The sequence below is a fragment of the Saccostrea echinata genome, unplaced genomic scaffold (genome assembly GCF_033153115.1).
Source record: "Saccostrea echinata isolate AGI-Se365-2 ecotype Australia unplaced genomic scaffold, CSIRO_AGI_Sech_v1 ptg000046l, whole genome shotgun sequence".
NCBI lineage: Eukaryota > Metazoa > Mollusca > Bivalvia > Ostreida > Ostreidae > Saccostrea > Saccostrea echinata.
The window spans coordinates 1,542,501-1,551,208 of NW_026889795.1; the positions used below are offsets into that span (position 1 = coordinate 1,542,501).

At 33.0% G+C, this 8,708-nt stretch overlaps 1 long non-coding RNA gene across 2 annotated transcripts in view; it reads right to left on the bottom strand.

The window, feature by feature from the left end:
• Nucleotides 1-8,165, bottom strand: part of LOC133202047 (uncharacterized) — a 20,977-nt gene extending 12,812 nt beyond the window's left edge. Inside the window, exons 1-2 of one of the 2 annotated variants that reach the window (XR_009723177.1) lie at nt 8,151-8,165; nt 678-833 (exon numbers count right to left, since the gene is read on the bottom strand). This is a non-coding gene — a long non-coding RNA (uncharacterized LOC133202047). Of the gene's footprint in view, nt 1-677; nt 834-5,792; nt 5,833-8,150 lie in introns of those variants that run through there. The other variant, XR_009723178.1, reaches the window with a different exon arrangement.
• Between the last annotated feature and the right edge of the window lie 543 nt (nt 8,166-8,708).

Sequence of the window (8,708 nt, forward strand, 5' to 3'; positions counted from 1 at the left end):
AAACGATTTTTATCATAAGTTTTCACTTAAGATAAAAATATGTTGTAAGATTTTTTGTGAAAAGATCCACAGATATTTTCACTATATAACTTAGCAAATTTTCTCTTGATCTCTTAACTCTCAATCTCTCAAAACCCTCAAAGTCAAAATGCAGACCCGCTGTGCATAATCTATTGTATTTTACCATTGATACCTCAAAGTGGATATGTGTACAGCGTTACATAATTAACAACTTTACCTTCACCTTTAGAATATATTTCTTTACAGTGTAACTAAAAAATCTTTAAGGTGACCAGATTCTGAAATTATATATCATTCTTTCTACATGCAGTAAAACACGCTTATAGCTAACACACTTATAATGAATTGACTCTTAGAGCAAAGTGATTTTTATTCCCTGTGACTTTAAAATATATTGTAAACTTAATGGATATATAAACGAATTACACTTATAATGAAGCAAAATTTTCCATCCCTGGCACTTTGTTATAAGCATGTTTTACTGTAATTCTTACAAAATTTTGTGATAAAATATCAGGAAAAAGATGACTTTTGGTCAAAAACTCACCTGAATGGAATTGCATGCATAATTTTATTTTAAATTTCTTCAAAACTAAATATTCTAATGGTTAAATTTCATCAAACAAACAGCCCTAGGAATCAACACTTTAAATTACCTCAATTAAACACCAAATCCTCCTTCCATTCTCATAGTTGTACAACACTTCTTCATGTAAGTCCTTTCTTGTTAGCATGTATATGAAACTGTTTTCTTTTACCAAAACTTTTAATTCGATCCACTGATTGGTTTGTTTCATTTTCATTGTTGACATCTGTAGGGAAATAAAAGCTTCATAATTACAGGTATTTTAATCAAACTCAAAAGTACTTCTCTTAACAGATTATTAATCACTCTAAAATCTAAATGTTTTCCTTAACATGTGAATAAGTCATAACAAACACATTTTTAAAATATAAATATACATTTTTTTTTAATCTGTAACCTACTGTAGTAGAAAAGGAATGTATAAAGAAAATAAAAGGTTGGAATCGAACTAAGGACACCTGTTTCACTAGTCAAATGTTCTAACCACTGAACTATCAAGGCTGATTCATATAGTCTAAACTACTATTTTGTTCACTCCCTCAACAGTCTTTCATCTCAAGGACACGTAACAAGTTCACCTATCTGGAATTAATCACAAGCCCCCACCCCCACCCCCCCATCACACCTTTGTTTGAATTAAAGGAAGCTTTAAACACTGCTCACTGAAGAGTTCTACATTTAGTATAGGTATCTCTCAATACCTCAAAGTATGCAGGACTGCAATCATGTGTTGTGGGTTTGTGTTCAGTAAAGTGTGCAGAGTTATGCCTAGGTCACATTTAAGCTGATGGTCAGGCAAATCAAATTTTTGTCGTATCGTCAGCTTAAAAACATGATCAGCCGACAGTAGTATCGAGCGACGTGGAGCAGTCACATTAATTCCTAAGAACACTGGTAATTTTCAAAATTTAGATAATTCTAAGTTGGCCAATAGTCGCCCAATCATCGTTCACTAAGCCACAGTTTGATTTTTACCATCAGCCAACATTTACAAAACCCAATTCCAATAATGTTGACCCATCGACGACTTTAAGAACTGTCTACCAATGTTCGGATGATGATTGAAGGTTGGTCGACAGACTATTGTACGACTGCTTCAATTGAAGGAATCGACCACCGATGCAGAGAAAATTATAACATGGCCCAACAGACACAAAATTGGTAGGCTGACAAAAAAAGAGGTCAAATTCGGGCAAGACAATGGCAGATGAACAGCTGACTGTTGCCTGAAGAAGGTATTTTTGCCTCAAAAACTGTCACCCGTTGGTCTTTCTTGGAAATGTGACTGGGGTTTTTGAAAACATGTAAACATTAAAACATAGACACTTCGAGGTATTGAGAGTAAATAACAACAGATTATGCATATCAAGACTGCATTTTGACTTGGAGGGATCATGGATTTCTGAATCAAGAGACTGAGAGTTCAAGAGATCAAACGTAAATTTGCTTAGTTATATAAGTAAAAATATCTTTGTAGTCACCTTTTCATCACCTGAAAGATTGGAATTTCCCTGTTAATTAACTACCATTTTGCTTTCTTCTTTGTTTTGTTCAAAATTCATTTAATTTTCCCTTTTTTCTCACCATTTTTGCAATGAGGTCAGTCATATTTGTTAAAGGATTTTGTGTTTAATACAAGGAGTAACATAACCACAATTCAGATCATAATAGAATTTGGCATACATATTACATTTAAGGAGGCTGGGGGGTCAACAAATTCAGGGTTAGAAACTCCTTAAAACTACAACTCGCAAATAATTGCGAGTACCAAGAAAGTGAACTCGCAATTTTATAAGACTACTCGAAATTTTCATATAAAGTTAAATGCATATAAATTAAATACATGTAACTTAAGGAAAAAGTAACTACTGTACAATACACAAAACACAACTACAGTGTGACTTTTATTTAAATTACTGATTTAAATCAAAGGCATTGTGTTCTGTCATATTATATAATTTTGCTACAATTTCAATGCAAAAAAAATCAACTCGCAAGTTTTTGCGAGTTACTTAATTTTTAACTCGCAATTGGGGAATTCTAACTCGCGTTTTGCGAGTTGTATATAGTGAATTTCGAACCCTGAAATTAACCACAAATTAACCACCAGATTTAACTTAATTTTTTAGATATGGTATCTTAAGCTGTGAACTATCATTTGGCAAAGAAAAATTTCAAAAATTTTAGTTTTAAAATTTGATCATTTTCTATATCTTCATATGGAGCTCTTCTTCTAATGGAGATCAATATAGTCTAAAAATGGCCACAACCCCCCAGCCTCTTTAAATCTTCACATTTTGCTGCATGTTTATGACATCATGGTATGAAAATGAAGTCAATATGTTGATGACTTGTGTCAAAACCAGAAGTCTCTGATGAGACTGTAGCTCTGCTGGTTTGTACTTTAACAATTTTTTTTTTAAATAAATAATTTTTAATTAGACAATTTCAATATTATTGTGTGTGTTAATTAATTTCACATGTTATAATGAATATTGGACCATAATCTGTCGTTGTAAGCTGGCAACAAAGAGAAAAGTATAAATTCGAAATGCAAGTCATGTACACAAAACGAAAGTAGGGTCCTGAATAAGTCCCGTGCATCTCGTTATATCCAGAGTCCACTGTACTGGGTTTCTGGTCTTTGTTATGAACTAAATTTTTGTTTTGTAATACAGAGGAATATGAATAGCAAGTTTAGTTATTACAGATCCAACCATATTTTCATTAATTTTGGGGATAAACATGATAAATGACTATTTGGAAAATTAACACATTCAATTGGGAAGAAAGGTACCTCTTTTGAATTAGGAATGGGGCCCTTGAATGGCCCTAATTATAGACAATCGAGAGCCCTAAGGCATCCAGGTGTGGTTCCCCGACAGCTTGGCGAAACGAATTGAATAACTATCCTACTTCCCCCCCCCCCTTGGGATCCCTAATTGTAAATGTTATATGCAAAGCCAGCTGTTATAATACTGCTAATTTCTTTTCCAAAACTGGTTGTTTTACCATTACCATGCCTCAAAGAAAAATCCCAAAAATTTCAGGAGTGAGAAAAATAAAAATTCTTTCCGATGGTCATGAACATACACCTGCCTACCAATACATAGCTATAAACATGTGGTAAGCACTTTTTATGGCTGTAATGTATTACCGAACATTTTCTAATGTAGTAGGTTATCATTACAGAAAAAGTTAAAACCTGCAGTTTTTAACACACTGAAATTGGATTCCACGTAAAAATACTAATTACAGTTTGTGTACACAATGTGGCATGATTATCTTGCGCAGAAAGACGATGGGATTAGTTAGTTACGCTTCATTGCAAATGATACCTGTGAAATTGATTTCAAATTAATGACATTGTTACATAACTTAGCTAATAAAAAAGAAATATCACCTCTTTACTTGACTACTGACAACATATTTATTAACTATTTGGCACATTATCAGGTCTGGACGATTTCCAAAAATGGAAGTCAAGAACGATAACTGAAAGTTGCCATAAGTATACATCATATACACGTAAATATTTTTCTGCCCAATCAAAACACAGCATTTTTACACATCCCAAAACATATTTCAAAGGGGTTAAAGTTAAAACTGAATATGTATCCAATATTCCACCATCTGCGCTCACCCAACGGTGATACATGTACTGTTAACATACAGGGGTTTTTCTAGGTCTTTAAATCAAGAGCCTGGGCTTTTCTATTTGGAAAAAATAGCAAAATTTGGTTGTAATTAGCAGCTGGGACCTATATATTGTTAGTATATAGGTCCCTGTTAGCAGATTAGAGAAAATATCATATTTAACACTTTTTTTCCTAAATGAATTCGAGTTTTTCTTCATTTGCAAGGTATTAATTGATTTATTTTACATTCAGTTAATCAGTTTATGGAGCATGCCTTTTAAATTTTTTTTAGCATCATTCCTGTTACATGTATACATGTTACTGAGTTCGACGGACATTATTCTAACCATACTTGTTTGTTTCGATTGTCTTGTGTGCAGGGGTGTGCAATTACCATCGCCCGACGCCCGGGGCTACCAATTTTAGAGATCATAAATCTTTACCCAACCTCTGTTGATTTTTCGATGAAATCCTGGCTTACGATTGGTTGAAGTCTGTCACGTAAAGGGGGTGTATTACTTATACCTAGTCGCTTGAAAATCAATACATGGTCGATACGGAGTTATCGTTCTTTTGTAACGTTCGAACAACTCGAGTTCACGCGATTTGCCGAGTGTCTGTTGACAATGTTACAGTTAACTAATGTAAGTAACAAAGATGGAACCTTTTTCTCGGTTTACTGAAAGTCTTCAAAACTGTCAGTATGTTATTACAGCACGAAACACTCACAAAACAACATTACGTCACACAACGTGACATCATAATAGGCATTGTATGAGTGATGAAACATATATATAGTGAGAAAAACAATTTTACAAACCACAGACAATGCATAGATATTTTATCGGTGGGGTAAATTCGTTACATAGTTTTGTAGTGACAGGGTACAGGATGATACCTGGTTAGTAAATTTCATACCTGGCTCGGCTTCGCCTCGCCAGGTATAAAATTTACTAACCAGGTATCATCCCATACCCTGTCACTAAAAAACTATGTAACTAATAATACTGCGTTAGCCCGTTGGGCTAGTAAACACTGGTAAATCTAAAACGAAAGTATACATATATTTAAGGCGACTGAATTGATGTACGAATTAACCTTGTTGTAAAATCATAATCTTTAATTCGTTTTAACCTATATGTTTTGTGTGTTGCTATCGCCAGTCGTTTCAGTGACATAATAATTATAGCAGGGACCTAGTATATAGGTCCCTGATTATCATAGTCGATAAAAATAGGGAGAAAAAAGCGCAAACCATTATTTGTTTTATTTATTTCAACTTAAATGTTTTTTTTTCACCTTTTTGTTATACTTATACATGTATTGTTTTCGGTAGTTAATGGGCTAGTGACTGGCAACCTCGGGCTAGTAACTTTGTTACTGCCACTAGCCCGACGGGCTAGTAACTAATTTTTGTTATTGCACACCCCTGCTGTGTGAGTTCTTACGTCCACTGTTCTTGGCAACTTAGCCCATCTTCCAGTTTCTGACCACTCCATATTGACTTCGGTACAAATTATGAGAGCAATGAATTCCTAATAACTTACCTTTTTTTTTTGGTTCTCTCCAAATCTTTGCATTTACTTAGGCGCCATATTGAGAACATTAAGAATTTCGAACCCGATCTAAATTCAACGGATTTCTCTAAAATCCATATCTTCTAAGTAATTTTTAATAAAATTTTAAGCTCCTTCAAATTTTCATTAATCATATAAATCACATTTTTCCCATTATTTTGAGTACAACTGGAAGTACATGTTTCTCATTTATTCTCATTTATTCCTTGTAAATAAAATTTCACATCAAATATTTATCTTTGTTTTACTTTGTGATGCTGGAATTCAGTTCAACCTGACTATCCCAAGAGCAGACTATTATCCCCTCTTAGGGTAGCAGTACAGTAGAATAGAGGGCCGTAGGAACAGAGAAGTGGTAATGGTGGGGAATGTTGGACACAAGCCCCCCCCCCCCTCCTCCCCTGAAGAAACACTCAAAAATATCATTTTTGAAACAGGGTAGATCATAATTCATTTGTTTAAAGTAACACTGCTAGACTTTCTTTATTTCATATGTGAAAAATGACTTCAAGGATGCACCAGAACCCACCAAAATGTATATTCATTTATTAATGATTTTAATTTAAGGATTGCACAGGATTGAGTCCTGGAAAAATCTTGTGGGTGGCATATGCCCCCCCCCCCCCCAAAAGGTATAAGTAACACAGGCACTTGATTCAATAAAAAAAAAATTAACCCATAGTATAATAATATTGCGTTATTACTATATTATGTGTTAAAAAAATTATTACTGAAACAAGTGCCTGTGATAAGTAAGTAGTAATTAAAAATACTAATAAAAGTACTTCATAACACACTAATTGGTACAGTGTGCCCCAAAGAGGCATATAAGTAAGAAAAAGTACAAGTAAACCCAATTTTATTAATTAAATACACCAATTAGCAGAGTTATCATACATGTAAGTACATGTATCATACAACAAAAATATGTATGTATACTTATCTTGAAGCTTTTTTGACATTTAAATCTTCTATTTAAAATTTTATTGATTTTTCTTTTTTTAAATTGGGTAGTTGTGGTACACTACCCCCGTTTTATATCCTTTTTCTTTTGCTAATAAATACATTTTATCATTTCATATAAAGACTTCAAAATTATCTTTGGTAGACCCAGGATTTTTTAAAGGGGGGTTCAACAGGCTAATAATGGGGTCTGAGCCAGTGAGGGCCACCTTGTGGCCCCAGTGGGTAAAGGACAAAAGCCCCTTTAAGCTCCCAGGATTTGGGTCCTTTTTAAATCAGTTTTGTGAGTTGTGTTATGTATATTTTATGTATAATAAAAGCAATATTTAACCAAAAAAAAAATGATTATTTCACCTTTACTAAATTTTGGCACACATGAGGGGGAAGGGGTATATAGAAACTGTTTTAAGAATAGTTTTTTACGGTAATAGAAATTTCATATTCATCCAGGATTTTAAATTTAAAATACGAATAATAGATTTACCTCCTAAAATTATGTTTCTGGGGAACATAACAAATTTTATTTTAATGCTTTATAGGCAGTGAAAAGGAATTATACACTTAAAGACCTTGAAGACTCAGATTCATATTTGAATTGTTATTAATATAGTTATGATATATGCTGATAAAACAGATTATGACATAATATTAAAAAATAATATTTATACCTAAAAATTATCAAATGTAGTACCTTAGAAAATTACATGAATTAATAGCCATTGCAAATTATTGTTACTACAAAGTAACATATCTTTACTTATAATATCTAAAATTATAGACAGAAACTGTTTACATCATTGAAAACTGCAGAATAGAGTAAAAACCTCTGCAATACCTTAAATTCTTGAACATGTAATTGTAGAAGTAGTCTTTGACAATATATGACATTGTAAGTCTTGTTCAAATCTTAAACCAAATTTTACTCATTGTTCAAAACTAAAGAGTGTCATAAAAGGAAGGAAGTGGTTTTTGTTGCATTAATTTTTGTAGAATCGTTTGTTATTGTATCTCAAAACACAAATCTCAGATTCTCGTACACAAGAACACCCCCCCCCCCCCCCGCGCTTACTATCAGCTTCTTTAAATAATGCGTCAATCATATCCATGTTTCGAACGTCAAACCATGAGCATCCACAAACTTAATAATTAATTAAAATAAATATTTGATGATTTTTAAAAAGATGTATCATTATGAATGAAAAGAAATTAAAAATGTGTATTCAGAATTTCCTCGACGTTCGCTGTTAGTCAATATTGACGCTATGCAAGCGCGTCGTATAAAAAAGGGGAAAATAATATACAAAAGACGTATAAAACATAAAAAAAACAGCTGCAAATGATAGTAAGTAACAGATTTATACTTACGAAAAAGGATCCAAAGCACTTCGAGGCGTCTGCCATCGTCTTCTTTTCTGGTTCTCCAGGTCGACCGGAAACCAGGCAACTTATTGCCAGACAAACATGAGTCATTTGTAGACCATGAATTTTCGAAATTTTAAATACTGAACTCACGAATGAATGAAGGGTAAGAAAATATAGGAAATGATTAAACTAAATGGGATATTAATTAAAACTATTCATATATAGCGGATTTTGATTAATATTACACATTTTCTCTGGGCGACTTAATAGATATATATATTCCTATGAAAATATATGCCGGGTTATAAATAATTTAATTATTTCTCGCTATGCGAATAAAAAATGCAGAAATTATAATTGCATTGAAAAAAATAATTACGAAAGAGTCTTATTTCAGGACATCAGTCATCTTACCACAAAGTACACTGCCTTAATGATCAGTTAAAATATTAGGGAGACCGGAAAAAGTCTGCTTAATCCATCGGGGTCCCAGACCGATATATAAATGCTTAACTGGGTTCCCTAACCAAGAAGTCCGGATTATATATATATATATATATA